General features: G+C 39.5%; 2 pseudogenes across 2 annotated transcripts in view; one reads left to right on the top strand and one right to left on the bottom strand.

Annotated features, from left to right (window-relative positions):
• The window catches only part of LOC309633108 (ferritin light chain pseudogene), a 90,246-nt pseudogene extending 67,927 nt beyond the window's left edge, over positions 1 to 22,319 (top strand). Inside the window, exon 2 of the transcript XR_014249589.1 lies at positions 21,996 to 22,319. The product of XR_014249589.1 is annotated as a ferritin light chain pseudogene (transcript). The remainder of the gene's footprint in view (positions 1 to 21,995) is intronic.
• On the bottom strand, positions 6,210 to 9,187 carry LOC309633096 (leucine-rich repeat-containing protein 59 pseudogene; annotated as a pseudogene). The gene has a single exon. The product of its transcript is annotated as a leucine-rich repeat-containing protein 59 pseudogene (transcript).
• Positions 22,320 to 22,966: the final 647 nt, after the last annotated feature.

Here is a 22,966-nt window from a genome sequence, read left to right as displayed (position 1 = left end):
AATGAAAAAGAAACAAATGTGTATTCCAGAAATTTTTAAATGGATATAAAAATTTAAAAGATAAAGATAAGATTAAATAGACAAAGATTTAGTGTACTAGAAGATGAATATAAGTCTACTTCTAAAATGTAACATAAAGAGAGTGATAAAAGCGTTACGAAGAAATGAAAAGACACGGAGTCGGGATGAGGAACTGTAGAATGGGGACAGTAACTTCTGAAGAGGCAATACCCAAGAAGTGTTAGGGGCACTTAAAAGACACCAATACTTGGGTGTGGATATAAGTGAATATTATGACAATGTTTTTGAGTGAAAGAAAAAAATAAAGTCACAAACAAATATGTATAGTTTGATTTCATGTATATAAACTTTAAAAACATACAAAACTAGATGATCTAATGTTTAAGAACTCAGAGATTATAAAACTATTGAGAGAAGCAAGAGAATGGTAGTTGCAATTCAGGATGCTCATTGCCTTTGAGTGATGAGATGGAGGTGGGATCCCCAAGGTTTTGGGGGGCATGGGTAGTGCTCTACATGTGCAGCTAGGTTGTGGGTATACGGGTAATTGCAACATTATTTATCTTTATACCCTTTCCAAATATGAGAGTAGGTTTGGGCAGTTCACAGAAAAAGAAACAGAAGTTGCTTTTTAAATGTGAATGCATAGCCAATATTACTCAATGTACAAAATATAAATTAAAACCATAAGTAAGCATTTTGCACCTATTGGATTTAGATAAAAATTTTAAAATGTGATAATATACAGTTCACCAAAGGTTAGGGTAGAAGACACTTATACATTATTGGCAGAAGTGCGAGATGGTTCAGACAATTCATAGCGCATGTGGTAGTATTGTTTATAATCCTAAAACACTCGAAACTCATCAATGTCCATCAGTGGGAATTAATTAAGTGAACTATGGCGATCCGTACAATCTAACACTAAATAATGAAGTAGGTCTGTATGTGCTGAAAGAGGATGACCTCCAAGAAATACTATTCAGTGAAATAAGATGCAGAATAGTATGAATTCTTGGTATGCTTCTATTCATATAAAAGATAAATATATGTATTGTATGTTTGGAGAGGTATGAAGTATTGCTAGAAGGATAGCTACACAAAGGAAAACGTGTAAAAATAGTTAACTCCCGGGAGTAATGGAACAATGGTTCTAGGCTGTCAGGTGCACTTTCTTTTCACTATCATCCCTTTTTTTTAACCTTCTGTATTTTATATCATATGCAAAACTCATCTTTCAATTGAAAAAAGTCATTTGTATACTAAGATTCATATATGTACAGGGCTGTAATATGGTCATAATACAGGGAAGCACGTGTTTGTCTAAGTCACTGTAAAAATACCCTCTATATTCGGAATTTATAACTAAAGCAATAATTCAAAATCTCTTAACAAAAGTGAGTTTTTGTTTTATTTTACACTACTCAAGTGTTATCAGGAAGAAAAACCTATTGCATGAAATTTCTAGTGCTGCCTGGGTTTAACTTGCTTGGAAACAATGAAAAAAATGCTGTTTCAAATGTTAAAAAAGAAAAAAGCTTTGCTGAATTCTCTCCTTTGAAATGTATAAATACAAAGGCAAACAACAGAAATAATTTTAAGATACCTGTTTTGGGATCCCCTCTCCAAAACCAGGTATGTTATTTAATTTCACTTTTTATCAGTTATTCATTTGGGGTCAAACTTTCTACAGTTCCATAATAGAACTTGCCACTCTATTTTCGGAGGCGCAGATGGTGGGAAAACGTTTCACGAGTAAACCATTTTATTTGAGTGGAACTGAATTAGCTTTTCCAACCCACAATTTCCAAATACGAAGTCAGAAATGAAATACACCCTTCTACAACCTAGTGGTGTGGCTCTGGGAAAATCATAGCAGCTCTCAGAAATAGTCTCCTCTGCACATGAGAATGCCCAATACCTTTGTTGTACTGTTGTGAGATTAAATCCTGTGGCACATTCCTCTGAAAGTACCTGCCAGCTGCCTGGCACACCTTTGAGTCCCCAGCCCTGGCCGCCTCCGGCATCACTGGACAGCGTCTAAAAATATCAACATCTGGCCCCATGGAGGCCAACTGAATCAGCATCTCTGGCCCTAGACCTTAGCATCTGCACTTTTCAAAGCTCCCTGGATGATTCTCATGTGCAGCTACAGTTAAGAAGCCTGGACTAACTCTGGACCAGGGCCTATCCTATCTTCCAGCTAGCTATTAAAAACACTGACATTTTTACTGATAAAACACCAATGAAGTTGTGAGGATCCACAAGCAAACAAACCGAGCACTAATTTGTTTGTGGTGGCATATGTGCTCCTCGTACATCTTTGATTCAAGAAACAAGAACTGCCTTTGCTAACCTGCTGGGATGCCACCAGCCACGTTATCAGCCTCTGATAAGGTGGAAGTGACATTTTTAAGGGAAGAGTAAGAAGGGAAGTAGGAGGAAAGGAACTTGTGTTTTAAAAGCAGAAAAGACATATAACAAACGAGCATGCTCTGGGTATCAGTTTTTCCAGCTCAGAATCAAGCCTAATGGCATGGCATATGATATGGCATATTTCTTTCCATGTCAATGATAGCTACTCTTTAAAATGACTACAGGTCCTTTCTCCCAGCCACACTTAGGACTCCCTACATCCCTTTACTTGCTTGCTGTTTTGTGCACAATAGTTTACTGATTTTTTTTTTTTTACTGTATATTTGCATTAGAACCTAAATTTCATGAGAGAAGCTTTAGCATCTCAGTTAGTTCTTACCCTGTTGAATTTTCTTCCTAAACTTCTCCAAAACAAGAGATCTACCCCCTAAGGCAACACCTTTTTTTTAATAAAAAAGAGATTATGGCATGTATCAAAGTACAGCACAATAGGAAAAACACAAACTAGAGGAAAGTAAAGTGTTTTGAAACAATCATTTAAAAAAGAAAAAAAAAATGCTTTCCTCAGTAATGGCATTTTCCACACATGAAGCATTCTTTCCTACATTTTGCCTTAGTTTGATTAAAATGCTTGTTTCCAATTCTGCTGGATCCTCCAAAACATTTTTCTCTGGCCATCCCTTGGAGGTCACCATTACTCTCACTGGTCTCTAATTCTCTGGTATGGCTCTGGTTCCTCTCTTTAATAACTGGATTCTGCCGGCTGTTTGCTAGCCTTCAGCGTTTCCTCCAAAACTAAGTGAACTTGTAACAATATAAGATAAAGCTTTTCCTCCTTTTATCTTTACTTTCTTTAGAGTCTTACCAAGAATCTTGTTTACTCCTGAGGGCTACAACAAATTATCCTTTCCCGGTTGTTTACAGGAGAAACCACATATGTGCGTTGTGTAACTTTAAGCAGTTCAACATGTCATTCCGTTAGTAAAGGGAGCAGCTGACCTTGCTCCAGAAACCTGGCATCAGAGTCAGTGTTTTCACGAGTGTTTCACCCACTGAGCTGTGTGTACGACTTTGGCCAGACACCTTCACCTGAATGGACCCCAGTTCTACATCTCACTCATGAAACGCTAGCCAAGGTCATGTCAAACTTTTTTTCTCTATATAGAGTTCATGGTCATTTTATGGAAATATATTCACTACGTGTAAATCACTGAGTGAGCTTGCTGAACTGGGTAGGGTACAGTCAGCATGAACTTGTCTCCCACCAGCCTTGTGAGACTCTCTGTAGGAGAGAACTCTTCCTCCTCTACACATCATCTCCAACAGGCCCAAGAGGTCGGGAAAGGTGTGTTTTCTGTATTAAAACTTCTGTATTAGATACTTTAGTCTAAATCTAAATTTTAATATCATATCCAATGTAGTAGAGCTTCTTTCCTGTTCCCTAAGTTCAAGTCTGACCTGGCGTTTGGAGAGTAGCAGTGAGAAAGGAGAAACAAGACGAACTTTCTTTAGGCTGGTATTCTGCCAGCCCACAGCAGCCCCGGCGGGCATCCTTGCTGGCTGGTCAGCATGCGTGCCCCACCAATGGTGACATACTTTGAATATCACACCTGGCTTTTTCACTCTCCTTTGTCTCCCAACGTCTCTGCTGCTTCCAGCCAGAGCTTTTAGTACTTTCTTAGATAGCAAATGTCTTCTGCCTGTCCCAGTAAATAACCAAATGACGGCCCTGCTGTACAGCACATGAACTGGCTTTTCGAGATGCCCATGCACATGCTCTTCTTAGTTAAGATCCTTTCAAGACGTCTGAAGCCTGGCTACCTTTCACAGTGTCCTATGGGAAAGCACATACACTGGCTCCTCCAAATTGGGGAAATGCAGCTTCAACCACTACTGATCTGTCCTCTCTGTTTTTGCAGTCACCACCATCCAGCCTTGGGCCTTCAGACTTTTCCAAGTGAGAGGCAGACACCAGGCCCCGTGCCCCTCCCCAGGCTTCGAGGGACATAAATCAAACTCTCAAGACTGATTTTGTACGGGGGCACCTAAAAGTCTCATCACTCTTCCAACCAGAGGGAGATGCCAGTCTGTCTCTTGCAGATGCCATAATATTTAGTGGTGGGACCATATTCACTTGGCATAGAAGGGGGAATTACCCTCTCCCCTTCCTAAGGAAGAGAAAAGAGAGCTGTCAGTCTCCTTCAAAGGAAGTTTCCTTCACCAAAGTTGCTTTTGAATGCCTGTCTTCTCTTACCTGGGCTGTTGGAGTGATGGTAGCTGAAGTTGCTTTTGAATGCCTGTCTTCTCTTACCTGGGCTGTTGGAGTAATGGTAGCTGAACTGGGTTGCCACCTCCAGCAAAGCCCATGGGGTTACGTTCAGCCCTTTTCTTTAGTATGCTGGAAAACTTTTTCACCCCTTATACCTTTCACAGCTTTAGAACTTTTGCATAACAAAAAAGTGACATTCCCATTTGACTACATTTCACAATCTTTTCTCTTGCATGTATTTTTTAGAAATGCTTAAAGGATACTTGGGACCTTAGAATTACTCATTTTATCATTGAGCAATCTAAGGAAAATACTTATTCTCTCTAAGTCTCAGTATATTATACGTAAAATGAGCTAACAAGAAATTACCTGACATGATAATTATGAGATTAAATGAGATAATCTATGAGAACTCTAGGTAAACTTTTTAGTGCTATTCAAAGATTACTTAGTATGGTAAATATAACCTAAGTAAAGTAGAAATCAAAGGCAGGTATTAAAGAAATTCAGGCTTACAAAGCATCTTCCAGTAGGTAATATACATAAAGATACACACCTGAATAGTCTGAGGCTTATAAACAGCATCACGTACCCTAAACCTCAACCTACTCTTAGATGACACTAAAATGTTTGAAAATTGATACACAAGAAGAAGGAGGAGGAGGATAAAGAAGCGAGGAAGATGGAGGGAAGGAGAATTATTAAAGAAAGGAAAAGAAACAACAACACTTGAAAATGTTCATTGTGGCAACACAAAAGCCCCTTCTCATGGTGTATGATTACCAGCTCGTTTTCACTTCTCAAACATCTATTCAGATCTTGCCATCTAGCCTCTCTTCCTGCCTTAGCATATCTAAAATGTTTTCTTTCCAAAATGCTAAAACTGCCATATATGTAACTTACAGTTTTCCAGCTATTTTACGCATTTGTTTTTTTGTCTCTCCAATTAAAATTTTGAGATGCAGGCTGATCTTTCTATTTCTTCTGTGGCCCTTGCAATGCACAACAGATGGTTAAGTCCACAGGTGACAATAAGAGTATATTCATTTGTCTTCATTCAAATCAAAGTGTGACATAAACCTAGGCTGAGAACCCTCAAGGTAAATTCATTTCTGTAGCAGATTTCATAAATTCTACAGAAAATGCTAAGGTGCTCAAAAAAATATACAGGTTGGATAAGTAGATAATATAAATGAGCACAGGCAACTGAGGTGACATGGGAGCCTCTGAGACCCTTCGTGCCTCCAGTAAGAGTGGAAATACCATGCGATATTTTCGAACTTCTGTTTTTGTATCAGCACTTCAGAGGAAAGAGAGCATATTATTTATATACACACACAAATATCTGCCAAATGCAGGGAGCCATGTCACTATATATATTAAGAATTTTTTTTCAATACCAGAAAAACTTACTTTACTTTCAGGTTCAGCCTTGATTTGTACGAATCTTTTCATTCTTGCCTGCTCTGAAGCACAGATTATATTATTTCTGTTTGGTAAAGTGTTAATTCCTAAATGTGCAGAGTTACAAACAGTTTAAAAAAAAAAAAAGAGGTTAAACCAAAATAAGCGCTTAAGAAATTACTCTGAATCAAGGACTACGCTGTCAATTTACATTTTTTACCTTTTAAAGTCACAACATCCCTTCAAAATAGCCACAATAGACCTTGGGAAACAGGCTCAGGGAAGGTAAATAATTTGCCGAAGACCACAGAGATCTATTTGATTGCAAAGTCTGTTTTTTGATCACTATTCCATTTTGCACCCCCTAGCTCATAACCAGGGCAAACGAGCATTTGGCCATTAATACTCTGCCTCTGAGTGGCTGGAAAAATGAAGTAACTCATCCCACCAGAGTCATTCAACTAAAATGTTTTTGCTTTGTTTGTTTGTTTTTTACCACTCAGACACGTACTTAATAATTGTAAAAATCCAAAAGAACCTCAGTGTCTAATCTCGAGGTCACAGCTGAACTGCCCTCGGCGGATTGCTTGACAAGGCTGGACGCGCTCCCGCCTTCCTGCCATCCACTGAAGCTGCCTCAACCAGCCAAGGAACAGGGGTCTGATCACTATGCTGACTTCTGCATTCTCTTAATCTCATCTTATGTACTATGTGTTTAGTTTCGATAAAGCATTTGTACCAATGGCTCTGGAGCTTGGAGGAAGACTAAGTGATTCTGAGTAACGTGTGGGCCTACGCAGCAGAGCCCTCCCTGAGGAAGAAAAGAACAGGTCTTTTCTTCCACTATCAGGACAGTCATGAGTGTCAGTCCTATCCATGGGCCACTAGTGCTAAAAGGCTGGAACCCATTCTGTCTCTGAGCATGACAGGTTCTTGCTCTCCCTGGGGAGAGGCAAGGAGCTTTCAGTCAGGAGTCTTCTGTGAAGGAGCACCATGACGGCCATTTCTGATCCCTTCCTCTAGCTGTTGTGAAAAGAGGCAAAGGAGGCCACAGAGGAAGAAAATGCTGAGTCTGGCAGACAAGAGAATGGACAGTTCTGCCCTCATCTGTGCTAGTCGTTAATGTACCACTTTTAAACTCCATGATGCTACTTATTTCCCTTCATTGTGTAGGTGTAGTTACGTCTAGAATCAATTCTAAACCAAAGTCTCTTATGAAGCTTTAGTTTTCAGGTTGCCTATGAGGTATTTAGTCACACCAATTATGTAACAGAGCTGTCATAGACAATGTGGCTTTGCAAGGGCCCACCTTCTTGTTTATTGGCAATCAGGGAATTAATGCTCTCAAACTGAAGCAAGGAGCCTGGACTGTCCCCATTTTATAGAAGCCACATAAATTGCCTCAGGACTCTACGAGAGCTGCCCAAGACCCTCATGGCTATGAGATTTCTATTTGTGGGTCATGAATCTGTTTCCCATGAAAGATTCTATATTCCAGCCAAGAGACACTCAATCCTGGTGTAAGTTTTGTTCTCTCAGGACATTATAAAGGAGGCAAAATGATGGAAAGGATACCAGGGTGGGAATCCAGTTCTGCCTCAAATTAGCTGGGAGACCGGAGGCAAGTCCTGGAAGACCTCAGTTTCCCTGTCTACAAGTGTTACATTGGACCGGGTGGTCTGAAAGTCCTGTCACAGCCTGAGATCTTGTATGACTGTTAAAATATCTGAATGTCTGAGGTCCTTAAAAAATAGGTATGCCCCTCCCCCCCCCCCCCCATTTAGACTAGATTTGCCGAGTACGGTGTTCCCCTAGTCCCCAGTAACACACTGCCTCCTGATCTGCCCTGGCTCCCCAGGGAGGAATGAAAGAAAGGGCTTGTGACACACACAATTATAAATGTAGTGTGACAGCTGACCTTTAGTAGAAATGAGTCTTGCCTTTACACAGCTTTGTATAACAACTAGGAAAGGCTATGCTTTTTCCTCTCCCCACCCCAAGCCGACTCTTTTAAGCATGCAGGAGGTATCCCCACCTCCTATTTCTCCTTATTCCACCAGGGGGACCCTGACGAAGGAACAAAGGAGTCTTACAAAGAGGAGGTCTCAAGTACCAAACGGCAGCCATGTGATGATGGCAGGTAGGTCTGACACTAAAAAGAGGTTGTGTCCAGCAGAACCCAACTCCACGGGAGTCCAAGCTCCAAGGCTGGGGGGCAGCAGGCGTGGAGGACAAGCTCCCTGCTAAGAATCGGTCTGCAGGACCCACTGGAGGATGGCGTGCCTGCGCAGCGCCGGAGCGCGTTGTCGTAGATGGTGTTCACGCTGGTGCAGTCGGGCCGCTGCTGCAGCTCCGTCACCCGACAAGCAAGCAGCCCGCCAGCCACACGCAGCAGCAGCGGCCTCAGCGCAGCCCAGGATCGAGTGTGGTTCCCGGGTGGTGGCTTCCGGGGCCGAGAGCCGGCCTCAGATTTCGGGGCCTGATCTGATCTGTTTCCTTCTTAGGTTCCTCCGGCTCCCGCTTGGCTGCTTTGAGGGCGTCCTACCGCTTTCTCCGGCGCTCCTTCTCTTCCGCCTTCTCCGCTTCCGCAGTTCCGCTCCGGCGCCTCCTGAGCTCGCTGCTTGGCCTCCCACGTCTCCTCGGCCTCTCGGTCTATTTCCGGCTGCCGCTGCCTCTCTGGCTCCTGACCGAGCCGCACCGCCTTCGGGTGCTCTAACACCCTGTTGGCGCCCTGCTTGCGCTGCTTCTCGCCCCAGGATCCAGGGGGTTACCCTTCAGGCCCAGCCGCCTCAGACTCCGGAGCTGAGCAAAGCTGACAGGCAGGGTGACCAGCCTGCTGTGGAGGAGGTGCAGGTGCTGGAGGTTGACCGGGCGGCCGAACCCGCTGGCAGCTGCCGCAGTTTGTTCTTCCTCAGGCCCAGCTTCACCAGGTGGGTGAGGCCACGGAAATCCGACGGAAGAGTAGACCGTTTACTGCAGGGCAGATCCAGCATGGTGGATGGGGGGTGCAGCCAACTCCTCGACCGGGACCTCATTCAGGTCGCTGAGGCTCAGGGCCAGCTGGTTGCTGTCTAGCTTGTCGCGGAGGTTCCCGCCCTGGCTACCGGCCTCGGTCATGGTGACGCCGGCTGAACGGGGCTCCGACGGGCAAGAGAAGGGGTGAGAAGCCGCTCGTTGGCTCGGCAGACTCGCACCCAACCGACAATGCCTGCGTCCCCTGCCACCTACCCGCCCCCCAGTTGGCACTCTGAGCCCCACGCCCCGTTCCCACCGGTGCAGCCGCGACAACGATGATGAAGTAACTCATCCCACCAAAGTCATTCAACTAAAATGTTCAGTCACCATGTGCACCTAGGTTTTTCTTTTTTTAACAGTTTTTTGAGATGTAATTCACACACCATACAAGTCACTCATTTACAGCCACTATGGAGAACAGTATGGAGGTTCCTTAAAAAACTAAAAATAGAACTACCATGCAACCCAGCAATCCCACTCCTGGGCATATACCCTGAGAAAACCATAATTCAGAAAGAGTCATGTACCACAATGTTCATGGCAGCTCTATTTACAATAGCCAGGACATGGAAGCAACCTAAGTGTCCCTCAACAGATGAATGGATAGAGAAGATGTGGCACATATATACAATGGAATATTACTCAGCCATAAAAAGGAACGGAACTGGGTCACTTGTAGAGACATGGATGAACCTAGAGACTGTCATACAGTGTGAAGTAAATCAGAAAGAGAAAAACAAATATCGTATATTAACACATATATGTGGAATCTGAAAAAATTGGTATGGACAATCTTATTTACAAAGCAGAGATAAAGACATAGATGTAGAGAACAAATGTATGGATACCATGGGGGAAGGAGGTAGTGGGATGAATTGGGAGATTGGGATTGACATATATACACTATTGATACTATGTATAAAATAGCTAACTAATGAGAACCTACTGTATAGCACAGGGAACTCTACTCAATACTCCGTAATGACCTATATGGGAATAGAATCTAAAGAAAGAGTGGATATATGTATATGTATAGCTGATTCACTTTGCTGTACAGTAGAAACTAACACAACATTGTAAAGCAACTATACTCCAATTAAAAACAAAAGTGTATGATTCTGTGGCTTTTGGTATATTTACAGTTGTGCAATCATCACCACAATCAGTTTTAGAATATTTTTACCACCCCAAAAAGAAACCCTGTACCCCTTGGCTGCCAGCTCCCAATTCCTCCATCCCTCCAGCTCTAGGCAACCATTAATCTGCTCTCTGTCTCCATATATTTGTCTGTTTTGAACATTTCATATAATGGAAGCATACAGTATGTGGCATTTGTGACTATTTCCTTCAATCAGTGTAAGATGTTTAAGGTTCATTCATGTTGTAGTATGTATCAATACCTCATTTATTTTCATGGCAGAATAACATTTTATTGTACAGATATGTCCCATTCTGTCTATCCATTCATCAGTTAGTGGACATTGGTCTGTTTCCACCTTTTGGCTGCTATGAAGAATGCTACTATGAATGTTCATGTACAAGATTTTGTGTAGACATATGGTTTCATTTCTCTTCGTTCTATACCCAGAAGTGAAAATGCTGGATTCTATGGTAACTCTACGTTTAAGCTTTTGAAAACTGCCAGACAGTTTTCTAAAGTGGCTGAATCATTTTTCATTCCCACCAGCAGTGTAGGAGAGTTCCAATTTCTCCACTTCCTCACCTACACTTGTTATTATCTGACTTTTTGATGATAGCCATCCTAGTACGTATGAAACAGTATCTCATTTTGGTTTCTATTTGCATTTTCCTGATGACTAATCCTAGGCTTTCTTTGAAGTGCATCTTAAAATATTTGTTACATTTATTCAGTTCAGTGTTAAAATCCTTGCTCTTAAAGCAATTCAAAAATCAATGAGAAAAAGGAGTGAATGTAAGCTGATAAGAATGTGTGTGCATATACATATGCACATGTGTGTACATCTTGCATGCATACATTTATTTACATGTAAACATGTATGTCTCAGAACTATGAAAGTGTGGGCTCTCAAGTTAAATTGCTTGAGGTCAAATCCAGGCACTGCTACATAGTACCTGAATGACCTGGAGTAAGTTGATTAATTGCTCTAAGTTCATTTTTCCTATCTATAAGTAGGGACAATAAAAACAGCATACACAATTTGCTTAGCATAGCGCTTCTAGATAGTTGATTTATAAATATTAGCTCAATATTTCTGTATTCATTGACTCTTTTACAATTAGGAGGCGTTTCATGTACTGCGCAATTTAAAAAAATCAATGAGGTTTACATTTTATCTTTGCACATACTTGTTTCTAAATATTTCTAGCCCATATTTTGGTTTAGCCTTTAATAGATTCCGTGTCGTGGATCAGTGTTCCGCCTTACCTAATTTCTCACCGTCCCCTTCAAAATACAATTATAAATTCCCCATACAAAAAGAAAATAATAAGAAATATCTTTATTGCAAAATAGCACCATCAGTTCTCATAGTAAAATGCATCCCATGTTGATACAGTTCTAAGAGAGGTCCCAAGGCAACCAAAAGAGGAAGAGGAAGCCTTCAGGGCCTGTGACAGCATGTGCCCTTGAAGGGCAATAGAACTCTCCTTCCTTTCTCCTCCAAAGCCTCATGATTTAGTCCTTATACTCCCCACTCGCCAAACCAGGGGAGCAGTGGAAATAAGCAGCACAAATTACCAAATAATGCCCCTTATTTCCATGTAGAAGCAGGTGCATTTTCCTCAGGATATGTGGTGCGATGACACTGATCCACTCTGACAGGCCAGCTGATCTAAAATTACTCAGCACACAGCCCCTGGCTGGGGAAGCTTCTCCCAAGAGCTTATTCTGAAACTCTTCAATCCCCCAGGTGCTAATTAAAATTTACTGCATAATATTTGCAAAGCTCAATGGCCCTAGTTACAGCAATTATCAGTTACTAAATGTTAGTGCCGGGGGTGTCACCTGATGATTGGCTTTTTTATTCAAGAGGATTGTCCCTCTTCCCCCACCCCTGATTCTTTCCCTCCACTTCTTCAAGAATCCAAATGGGCTAAATGTCTCAAATGGCTTGAGAGGAGGAAAAAAATCATCATCCTACACTTAAAATCGTTCTTTTTTCCTTGGACCACTAGGCACTGAGGGATCAGGGTTTTAAACACAAGGATCCCGCTGTGGAAGTGAGGGGCTAAACTGGAGGTTCACCCCTGAGCCACCATCAAGGTGTACTCCTGCCTCATCCATTTGCCTCGGTGATTGCATCAGCAGGTGGACCAAAGGCCCTGACCAAGGCCCGCTAATCTTATCAGGTTATTGCAAATGACTGCTCTTGAAATGGGAGACAGTATGTCTAAACAAAGGAGAACTGAGCAATTTATGGAGTTGGCACCAAAGGAGCCATAGGACAAGGACTCAACCTGGTACCATGCTCTGGCCCCGGCTTCTGCAGACCACGAGGAGACAAGTATTGCAATGACATACAGAGGCATATCCTGGGTTTAACTGAGCTCAAAATGCGCTTGATGGCCTTCATTAAGCAGATGATCTGTGACAAAAAATAAGATGCTCCAGGTACTCTCTAAATAAATGACCTTAAAATGAATAGTCAAACTCCTTTACATTCTGATTCAGGAAAGACGTCAGATCCAAGACCAGTTTAACTCAACCCCATGATCTGGGGGCACCAGCGGCTTTTGCTCTTTGCTCATATACCAGTGGCAAGTTTTTACTAAGACACAGTGTTCTCAATTGTTTCTGTGTTTATTTGTTTCCAGAAGAACCCTTTTCCAGAGTTCTCTTCCAAGAGAACTAATATTTGTGGAACACCTACTATTTGCCAGACATTAATGCTCGGCATGTTAAACAACCACATACAGCTTTCTTTGTCTTGGCCCAATTATAATGTCAGCTCTTCCCTTTCCCTTTTAAATAAATCTATTTTCAGAAGCAGAGGAAGAGATGATGGCCCAAATTTTTGATAGTCAGGGATATGTGTAAAAGAAATATAAAACAGTGGAAGAAAGACCAAACTTTGTGAGAGAAAATCCAAGGTTATTATAAAACTCTTCCCCGTTCAGTACCTGTGGCCTTCTCCAAGGCATTGAACATTCTGAGCCTAGAGGCATCTCACTGGGTCAAGATTAGACACTGCATGTGAAGGAGCTCAGAGAGAGGTGAGATGCTGTATAAAGTAGGAGGACCCTTACTCTAATCAGGAGGTCAATAGAAGTGAAATATTCAAGATCCTCACAAACACTGGCAATGCTCATAGAGATCAAACCAAAAGGTGACTGAGTTAAAAAGGCACGGCTGTGTATATCCTGCAGCAAATGACGATCATCAATAGTTAAAGTTGTTTCTGGTCCCGGTTGCATAAGGTTTTCTTCAGAACCAAGTAGGTTTAAAAGTAACTTGCAGCAACAATTAATATTCTAGACCATTCTATTTCTTTCATTGTACAATATCATATAGAAGCAAACTTTGCATCCTTTTGAAGTTTTATAGGAAATACATTGGGGTAAGGAAGAGAATGTAAGTTTGTTGTACAGTATATATAAGCATTCTCCTCCCTAAGCCCCCAATAAATTTCCTATAAAGTTTTGAAAGGATGAAACATGTCTAGCAAATTTTTTTTAAAAGGCTTGGGGTCGAACATACTTGATTTTCCACTAGGTTAAAATAATTTTTGTATGTCCAATCTATTAAACCAAATAATGAAAAAGATGTACAAAGCAGCAATTTCATCTGCATTTTCAATAGCTGTTTCCCTGGGCTAACTTGTTGGCAAAGCAATTTGCATGAACATTACTATCCTCAACCAGAAAACATTCAGTAAGTGTCAGATATTCGCTGGGAACTTCTTGGTACTGACTGATCTACAAATCATTTCAAATACATGGATACCTGAAGGATGGGAGGAAGGTACTTTAGCCAGGAAAAAGGGTGAGGAGGAACATTTCAGGAAAAGGAAGTAGCACATGCCCGTGGGAAGGAGAAACCGTGGCTGGAATAGAGTGAAGGGTGGGTGAGGTAGGCAGAGGTTAGATCATGCAGGACCTCAAGGTCCTAGGAGGAAACACAGCTTATTCAGATGGTTTAATAATGAGATTTTAACAATAGGGATACTTTCAGATGTGTAGGCAGTATTTCAGGAGTCAGCACCCAGAGAAAGCATAACAGGAAGCTCTCACCATCCCTAGAACAAGAAGGAGGAAGAGAAGTATTGGAGTCTGGTGGGAGCTGGAGCTGTGGAGGTGAGGCTACCCACACCTGCTGGCAGAGAAGAAAGGCAGAAACAGGGAAGCAGCAGGAAATACCTCCAAACCCTCCGTCTCTCCTCATGCTCTGCCAATGCATCCCAGCCAGTGTCTTTCTTGGGACGTAGAGAAATTAGGGGAGGAAAAGATGGCAAACAGAGAATAACCAGCATACCGGACTTTTTATTTCATCCTAAGAAAAATGAGAAGCCTTTGAAAAATTTTAATCTAGGGAGTGAAGTGGTGAAATTGACAGCTTGGGTCTTTTCTGTTATAGGTTTTGTGAAACAGCATTCAAATGCACATTTTCTTCTATATTGATAATCGCTAGGCAAAAAGACAGAGGGGGGGAGGGGAGGGAAAGAGAGGGAGGGAGAAAGGAAGAAAGAAGTGTGAGATGTTTCAGGTTTGTTACAAGTTTAAAAACAAATAGGAAGAGACTATCAAGACTAAAGGCAAATTTGGATACTAAAGGCAAATTTGGATACTCCAGGAACAGCCACAAGTTGACACTATGAAAATCTGTGGGTGATTGGCACAGGTCATTGGCATTGGTCATAGGACTTACGTAGAGAATGGCAATGAACTCAGTGAAAGATCATGCTGAAGATGAGAGATTTCATTTATGTTCTCTTTTTCTGAGGAGTTAGTATTGCAAGTTTTCATCAAAGGATTTGCTAGAGCTCAGATGTTTCCTGTTTTTGTGAACTTGCAATAAGAGTTACAAAAGCTATTCTTTGGGGGGAGTTTTATTTTTCTTCATTGGGTAGTGTTGAAAGCAAAAAAAGAGAGGGACTCTTTAAAACCATTTAGGTTCCATGGATATAGGCTAATTTCCTGCTATAGTTAATTTTTGTGCCTTATTTCCCTAAAACAATTGGGGTCTAAAAGCATTTTGAGGAAAACTCTAGACCTTTTAGTAAAAAAGATAGAAAGAAGGAAAGAAAGAAAGAAAGAAAGAAAGAAAGAAAGAAAGAAAGAAAGAAAGAAAAGAAGGAAAGAAAGAAAAAGAAAGAAAGAAAGAAAAGAAAGAAGGAAGGAAAGAAAGAAAGAAAATATATAGCATGCATATTCTATAAATGAAGGAACCATGAAGAATCCAGGAAGTTTTCTAAATCAGATATCTTGCTACGTGTCCACTATCATCTGGGGAGATTTTTAACAGTGTAAATTCCCAAGGGCCCCTGAAAACCAACTGAAATGAAATCTCTGAGTAAGACCTGGGGTTTTGCATTCAAAAGAAAATGTCCTCTCTGTGATTCTGACATGCAGCTATCTTTGGCAATCACCACAGATACAATTTAAGGTCCAAACCATGTTTATTTTAAAATTCCAGATAATTAAAATGCTGGTGATGTTAGTCTAATGAGTTTCCAGGTCCTTCCACTTACATCATTCTATTACTCTTGTTACTCAGTTTCAAATTTAAATGCATAAAGATGGATTCAAACTTCTAAAATTCCTAGAATTGACTTGACCTCAGTGGATTGTTTCCATGTTGTACAATGCCAGTGTGCACTTTTGGTAATGGGCTTTTTAAAATAACATATAATACATGATTTTAACTGTGTTTAAATTTTGGTTTTTCATTATGAATATATTTTAAGTGGTTTCTGACGTTCTCTGAGTACCTAGACTCAGGGTGGATACATTGAGATGGCTTAAGAAATAAAATGATTATTATTTACATACCACAGAAAATTACTGGTCTAGTGCTTTACTTCAGAGCTACCTGCAATCTTCTCTGGTGAAGGCTCCAATAGAACGTCAATCATTGTCAATAATCAGTATCCTGAAATCAACCAAAATCCTGTTCTTCAACATGGTTATTTTCTTCAAACTTCTTTCCTGGAATCAAATACTCATCTGTGTCCTGTGTTTTTTGGAAGAGGTTTTGTGTAAGAAGACCTGCTTGACTCATTCTGAAGAATTTCTCTGATTTGTATTCTAGCTCATTCTTTATTATACAGTTGGCTCACTCTCTCTTTTTTTTTTTTTTTTGTTTTTTTGTTTTGGCTAACCAAGGACCAAAGATTCAATACTCAACTTGGACTACAAATCAATTTCTGGAAATCTCATGCTTACCTTCCTACACCTGTCCTCTCACTATAATAGCAACACCAGAAGTAGACACAAACCGTCACCATGTGTTTCTATATAAACTACTTCTGAGGTTTTTATTCTACAGTTTATACCCCTGCAACTGTATGATTTTCATTGCAAAGCAGAGTGGACTGATCACAAGCAACCACTTCCACCCTAGGCCAAAATCATTTGAAATGAAACCAAAGCTGTCTAAAATATTTTATGTTATTGGAAAACAAAAAATTGTGGTGAATTTCTGAAGAACAGAAAACCAATAGGAATGAAAGAGGAACTGAAGACTACATATAATTGTAATGAAAATACACAGAGTAAATAAATGGTGTTGAGATCAGAGTAGGTTAGGAGGATACTGAGGGTCAAAGGATATAAGGAATGATAATGGAGCTTTAGGTAACTATCAACGCAAGCTGTCACCTTGTACAAATATCTTGAGAGGATACAGTAACTGAGTTTGCTTCCAAAAGGTATCAGTGAATAGAGCACTAAAACCAGAGAATTCCAGGTAGCTTGAAGGCACAGAGAGAGATGAAGGGGGTGCTTTCAAAACCAAATTATAGGTTGCCATCACACCATGTTCTTCAGTATTCATATCTCTCCAAAGACAAGCTTCTTTAGTCAAAACATGCATCCATAAGCAAGTAAGCAGGAAATGATTCTGAAAATATGAGCAGATAAACTAAGAACCAGAAAATATCTGAGGAAAACCAAAACTATTAAAGAATGAACTCCAATTCAGTAAGTAGAAAACTAACATATAGAAAAATATTTAATGGAGCAAGTTAAGACTATAATGAGATTATGTGAATTTATTTACCATTTCTATAAAACTAGAAGAGTATTTATGAAAAAATCTGGAGAACTTGGAAAGAAAAGTAGGTTCAAAAGGTGAGATGAATAGCAAAATGAATTAGGCTGAAGAGTAAATTAGTGAGTTTAGACAATCATGCCAAAGGACCCACGGGACATGGTGTGAAAGGAAAAAATGATGGAAGATGCAATGATATAAAGAGTTGCAGAGAAAAGATCTATTAGACCCAAAATCTATTCAATAGAATCATTGGGAAAAGGAAAGCTAGATAATAGAGAAAAATATATAATCAATGAAATAATAAAAGATTTTACAGAGCAGAAGAAGAGACCCAAAGGTATCAATCTGGAGAATGAGCACAAACCTACAACTAAACACATCAAATTCCACAAGCCAAGACTGAAAAATAACACTCCTAAATTATTCCGAAGAGAAAGAACAGCTTCCCTACAAAAGAAAAAGAATCATATGAACATCAGGCTTCTCCTTGACCACAATGCATACTTAAAGACAATAAAACAAAAAAATGGCAGATTTCTAATTTAAAAACTCCATTTTAAATATAATTGATTTTTACCTATTTCGAAAAGTTATAAGTAACTTCACTATCCACCAACGTATTAATAATAAGTGATGCTGAATAAATATTATGAAATACTACTATATGACTTGATAAGGGGACAGCAATTAGCACTTGCAACAACTTTTCTCAATATGATCCTCAATTCCAAAGGCAGTGGCTGTACGATTGAGAAGCTGAGCACAGCCTTCAATAGACTCACAGGGCTAAGACCCAAAAATGGCACCCAGGGCCTGCCAAGCAGGAGGGTCCTTGTAAATACCCAAACTTTTGAGGGGCACAGCAAGCAACATTAAACCAGAAACAGCCTGGCCCTAACAGGAAACAAAGTCCAGGTTCAAACAATTCTAAACCCTTTGGGGTTGAGGTGACCTGAGACTGTTAGTGCCCTTAGAATAACAGCCAATAGAAGCAAAGGGAAGGCTCACTGGAGAAAGAAAAGGGGTGGGATAGGGAGGGTGGGAGGGAGGCTCAAGAGGGAGGAGATACGGGGATATAGGTATACATACAGCCGATTCACTTTGTTGTACAGCAGAAACTAACACAGCATTGTAAAGCAATTATACTCCAATAAAGATTTTTTAAAAATCATCCCAAGCATCAAATTATTTCTAGTTTTTCATATACAATATTTAGCATTGTGGGGGGAAAAAAAACAGGCAAGGGAAACGCCAATCAGAACCACAATGAGATATCACTGCATACCTGTTAGGATGGCTGTTATCAAAAAGACAAGAGATGAGAGGAGTGGGCAAGGATGTGGAGAAAAGAGAACCCTTGTGCACTGTTGGTGGAAATGTAAATTGGGGCAGCCACTACGGAAAACAGTATGGAGGGCCCTCAAAAAAATTAAAAATAGAACTACCATATGATCTGGCAATTCCAGTTCTGGGTACTTACCTGAAGAAAACAAAAACACTAACTTAAAAAGATGTCTGCACCCCTCTGTTTATTTCAGTACTATTTACAATAGCCAAGATATGGAAACAACCTAAGTGTCAATTGATGGATGAATGGATAAAGAAAATGTGATATAGACATAGATATATAATGGAATATTATTCTGCCATAAAAAGAAGGAAATCCTGCCATTTTTGAAAACATAGATAGACCCTGAGGTCATTGTGCCAAGTGAATTAAGTCAGACAGAGAAAGATAAATACCATGTGATCTCACTTACATGTGAAATGCAAAAGCAAAAACAAAACCAAAAAAATAAACTCATAGATACAGAGATTGGTTGCCAGAGGCAGGGGGCTGGGTGGGGGGGCGGGTGGGCAAAATGGATGAAGGGGGTCAAAAGGTACAAACTTCCAGTTAAAAAATAAACAAGTCATGAGGATGTAATGTACAGCATGGTGACTACAGTTAAGAATACTGTATTGTGTATTTGAAAGTTGCCAAAAGATCTTAAAAGTTCTCATCACAAGAAAAAAAATTTAACTATGTATGGTAACAAATGTTAACTAGACTTATTGTGGCAATCATTTTATAATATATACAAATATTAAATCATTATTTGTACACCTGAAACCAATATAATGTTGCATGTCAATTATACCTCATTTAAAAAATTGTTTAAAGGTGATATTTAACCCAAGAACTGATTGGAGTAATCAAGTAGAATACCAAAGCCAGACAAGGACACTACTACAAGAAAAGAAAATATCCCTGATGTACATATGCACAAAAATCTTCCACGAAATACTAGCAAATAGAATTCAACAGCACATTAAAAGGATCATATACCATGGTCAAGTGGGATTTATCCCTAGGATGCAAGGATAATTCAACATATAAAAATCACTAAATGGGAGGCACCACATCAATAGAATAAAGGATAAAAATTATATTATCATCTCAATGGATGCAGAAAAAGCATTTGACAAAATTCAAAATCATGTCACATTAGAAACCCTCAACAAATTAGGTATGGAAGGAATGTATCTCAACAAAATAGATGCCATGTACGACAAGCCCACAGCTAACATCATACTCAAAGGTGAAAAGCTGAAAGCTTTTCCTCTGAGATCAGGAACAAGACAAGTATGCCCACTCTTGCCACTTTTATTCAACATAGTACTGGGAATCCTAGTTAGCCCAACTGGGCAAGGGAAAGAAAAAAGCATCCAAAGCAGAAGGTAGAAGTAAAATTGTCTGTTTGCAGATGACATTATCTTATATAGAGAAAATTCTAAGAACTCCACCAAAAAAACTGTTAGAACAAATAAATGAATTCAGTAAAGTTGCAAGATCCAAAAATCAGTATTAAAAAACGAGGTGTGATTCTATACACTAACAACAAACCATTAGAAAGAGAAATTGAGAAAACAATCCCTTTTATAATAATATCAAAAACAATAAAATACTTAGGAATAAATTTAACCAAGGAGATGAAAGACCTGTACACTGGAAACTATAGACCTTAAAAACATAGAAAACAAGAAGATACTGATAAAAGAAATTAAAGAAGCACAAACAAATGGCTATGGTCCTTGAAGAGGGATGAAATATAGGACAGGCTGCTGTATAGTTTACTCCGTTATTGCATCTCCACATCTCTTTCATATCCCTGTATTCTTCTATAATATTCTCTTTCATACTGAGAATACATTCATATAATTTGGGGACAATTTATGTCCTGAAAAGTGTGCAAAAAGTAATTTTAAAATCTGCATGTTATTAATTAAAATATCAGACTCCCATGGTCTTAACTTTCACTAGAAGATATTACTTCATTTAATTCTAAATGTTCACATCATTTTATAATATGGAAAGAAACCAAAAGCAATAATGAAATCTACAAGTAGACGGATTTAAATTTTAATAGAAAGTTAGTAAAATAAGCAAAACAAAATTTGTTTATGTATCATAATCAATCTACATAAAAATATGTGTCATTGTGGATAAAACCAGGAAGAAAACAAAATGAAAAGGGTTTTGATATCAGGCAAATAAGACTTTTTGCTATGGTTTTCCCCAAATTGTCTTTACTCTGGTTTACTCTTCTTATAATTAAAGATTCCATGAAAACAAAATGTGCAACATATTTTATGAAAGAAAAATAATGTCCTCCATTTTTATACCATTCTTACTTCTAAAAGTCAGGTATGAGATTTGGGAAATTACATGAAGAACTTCGCACAGATGGCTGTTAGTGAAGAATAAGAATTACGTCACGGGTCTAATTAACTCATAGTGGAAAAAATTCAATGTTTCTCCTATCTGCTAGTCACGCCGAGCAAGTTCTATGTCGGTATCCTGTTTCATACTACCTCATAACCTAATAGATTTTCTTTATTCAATCAGGTCTAGAAGCTACTATAAATGTTCCAATTTTTCGTATACTTTCTAATCTCAACAGAATATGAATTCTCATTAAAGAACTCTCCACTCTTCATGTTACTGCTTTTACTCTCTACCACGTATCATCCGAAATGTTTGCACCTTTCCTTGTATTGTCACATTTTGTTGATTTTCATTCTGTTCAGCTTTTTACTTGTTGTGATGGAGTGGTGACTCCAGCTCCTTACATAGGTAACTGTTGATTGCTTTTTAGTTTTTATATATACAGTATATACATATTTTATATATATATATATATATATATATATATATATATATATATAATATGTATCTTTGATCTAGCCATAAAGAACATAGTAGCCCAAAGAGAGAAAAGAATCAGGGCTTTGAAAAGATTCACACCAATTTCAAAAGGAAATTTCCTTGCTTGTAATAAAGACAATTTTCTAAAGGAAATTTCCTTGCTTGTAATAAAGATAATTTTCTAAGCCAATGTTGTCACTATCTTCAGTGACATGAGTGTCCTGAATTACAGCTGTGCAGGTCTTAGGAATCCAGAATGAGGGGGTATTGGTGCTTTGTCTATAAATGGAAGGTAGTTAGGACCTCTGTTATACTGTCCACGTATTATGCTTTAGTAGACACAGTGTAATGTACCAACATATAAATTCATTTTAATATATACTCTAGGACCTGTTAACACTTGAATTCTGTCTGGAATTCTCATCCTTTTTATTAGCATAAGAAATCACTTTTCACTGGTGAATTGAGTGTTCAAAATACATGGTTGGCGAGAAGGACTATTCAGCCCCTGAGACCATTGCATAAGAAAGGTATAGGAGGGCTTCCCTGGTGGCACAGTGGTTGAGAATCTGCCTGCTAATGCAGGGGACACGGGTTCGAGCCCTGGTCTGGGAAGATCCCACATGCCACGGAGCAGCTGGGCCCGTGAGCCACAACTACTGAGCCTGCGCGTCTGGAGCCTGTGCCCCGCAACGGGAGGGGCCACGATAGTGAAAGGCCCGCGCACCGCGATGAAGAGCGGTCCCCGCACCGCGATGAAGAGTGGCCCCCACTTGCCTCAACTAGAGAAAGCCCTCGCACGAACCGAAGACCCAGCACAGCCAAAAATAAATAAATAAATAAATAAAAATAAAAGTAGCTATAAAATTAAAAAAAAAAAAAAAAAAAAGAAAGGTATAGGAATGTTGCAGGCCTATGCTCTATATGGAACTTTCTAGAGAATGCTATGACTGACCCAAATAGATATTGGCTGAGACTGAGTCCCAGTATTGCGGTTTCTACCTCAGAATGCATCCTTCATAGGTGCTTATGGGATTACTTGAAAACAGAGAAAGTTTTCCCCACGCTTAACTAAAATAGGTTGTGCCTTCTCATTAGTAGGTTATTGTAGTTGGGTCTAAGGTTTGTTTCCAGTGTAAAATACCACCTGCTGAAGAGACCTCAGAGCTTCCATATATTTCCAGTCTCTTTTTGATATCTACCAAAATGCTTGAAAACTCCTGAAGGGCCAAATTGGCTTAGGTCAATTCCTATCACTCTCTATCTGGAGACAAATATAAAAATATTCCAGAATCTCTGTTTTTGAGGACTTTAGGGTTTCATCACTAGTTTACATTATTTTATTTGTAATTTGGTATAATTTTAAGACGAGCCTCACTTGGAGGTAAAAGAAGTAACTACTGACTTGCTGGTTCAGTGACAAGAAGAAGATTCCCATGCCATAAAAGTTTTTCCTGAATCAGTAGGTTGATTCTTAACATTCTATCATTAAAACATCACA

Source organism: Balaenoptera borealis, assembly GCF_965194805.1.
Source record: "Balaenoptera borealis genome assembly, chromosome: 8".
In the NCBI taxonomy this organism is placed as follows: domain Eukaryota; kingdom Metazoa; phylum Chordata; class Mammalia; order Artiodactyla; family Balaenopteridae; genus Balaenoptera; species Balaenoptera borealis.
Note: the sequence above shows the minus strand (reverse complement) of the source record. Positions and strands in the feature narration are given on the sequence as shown.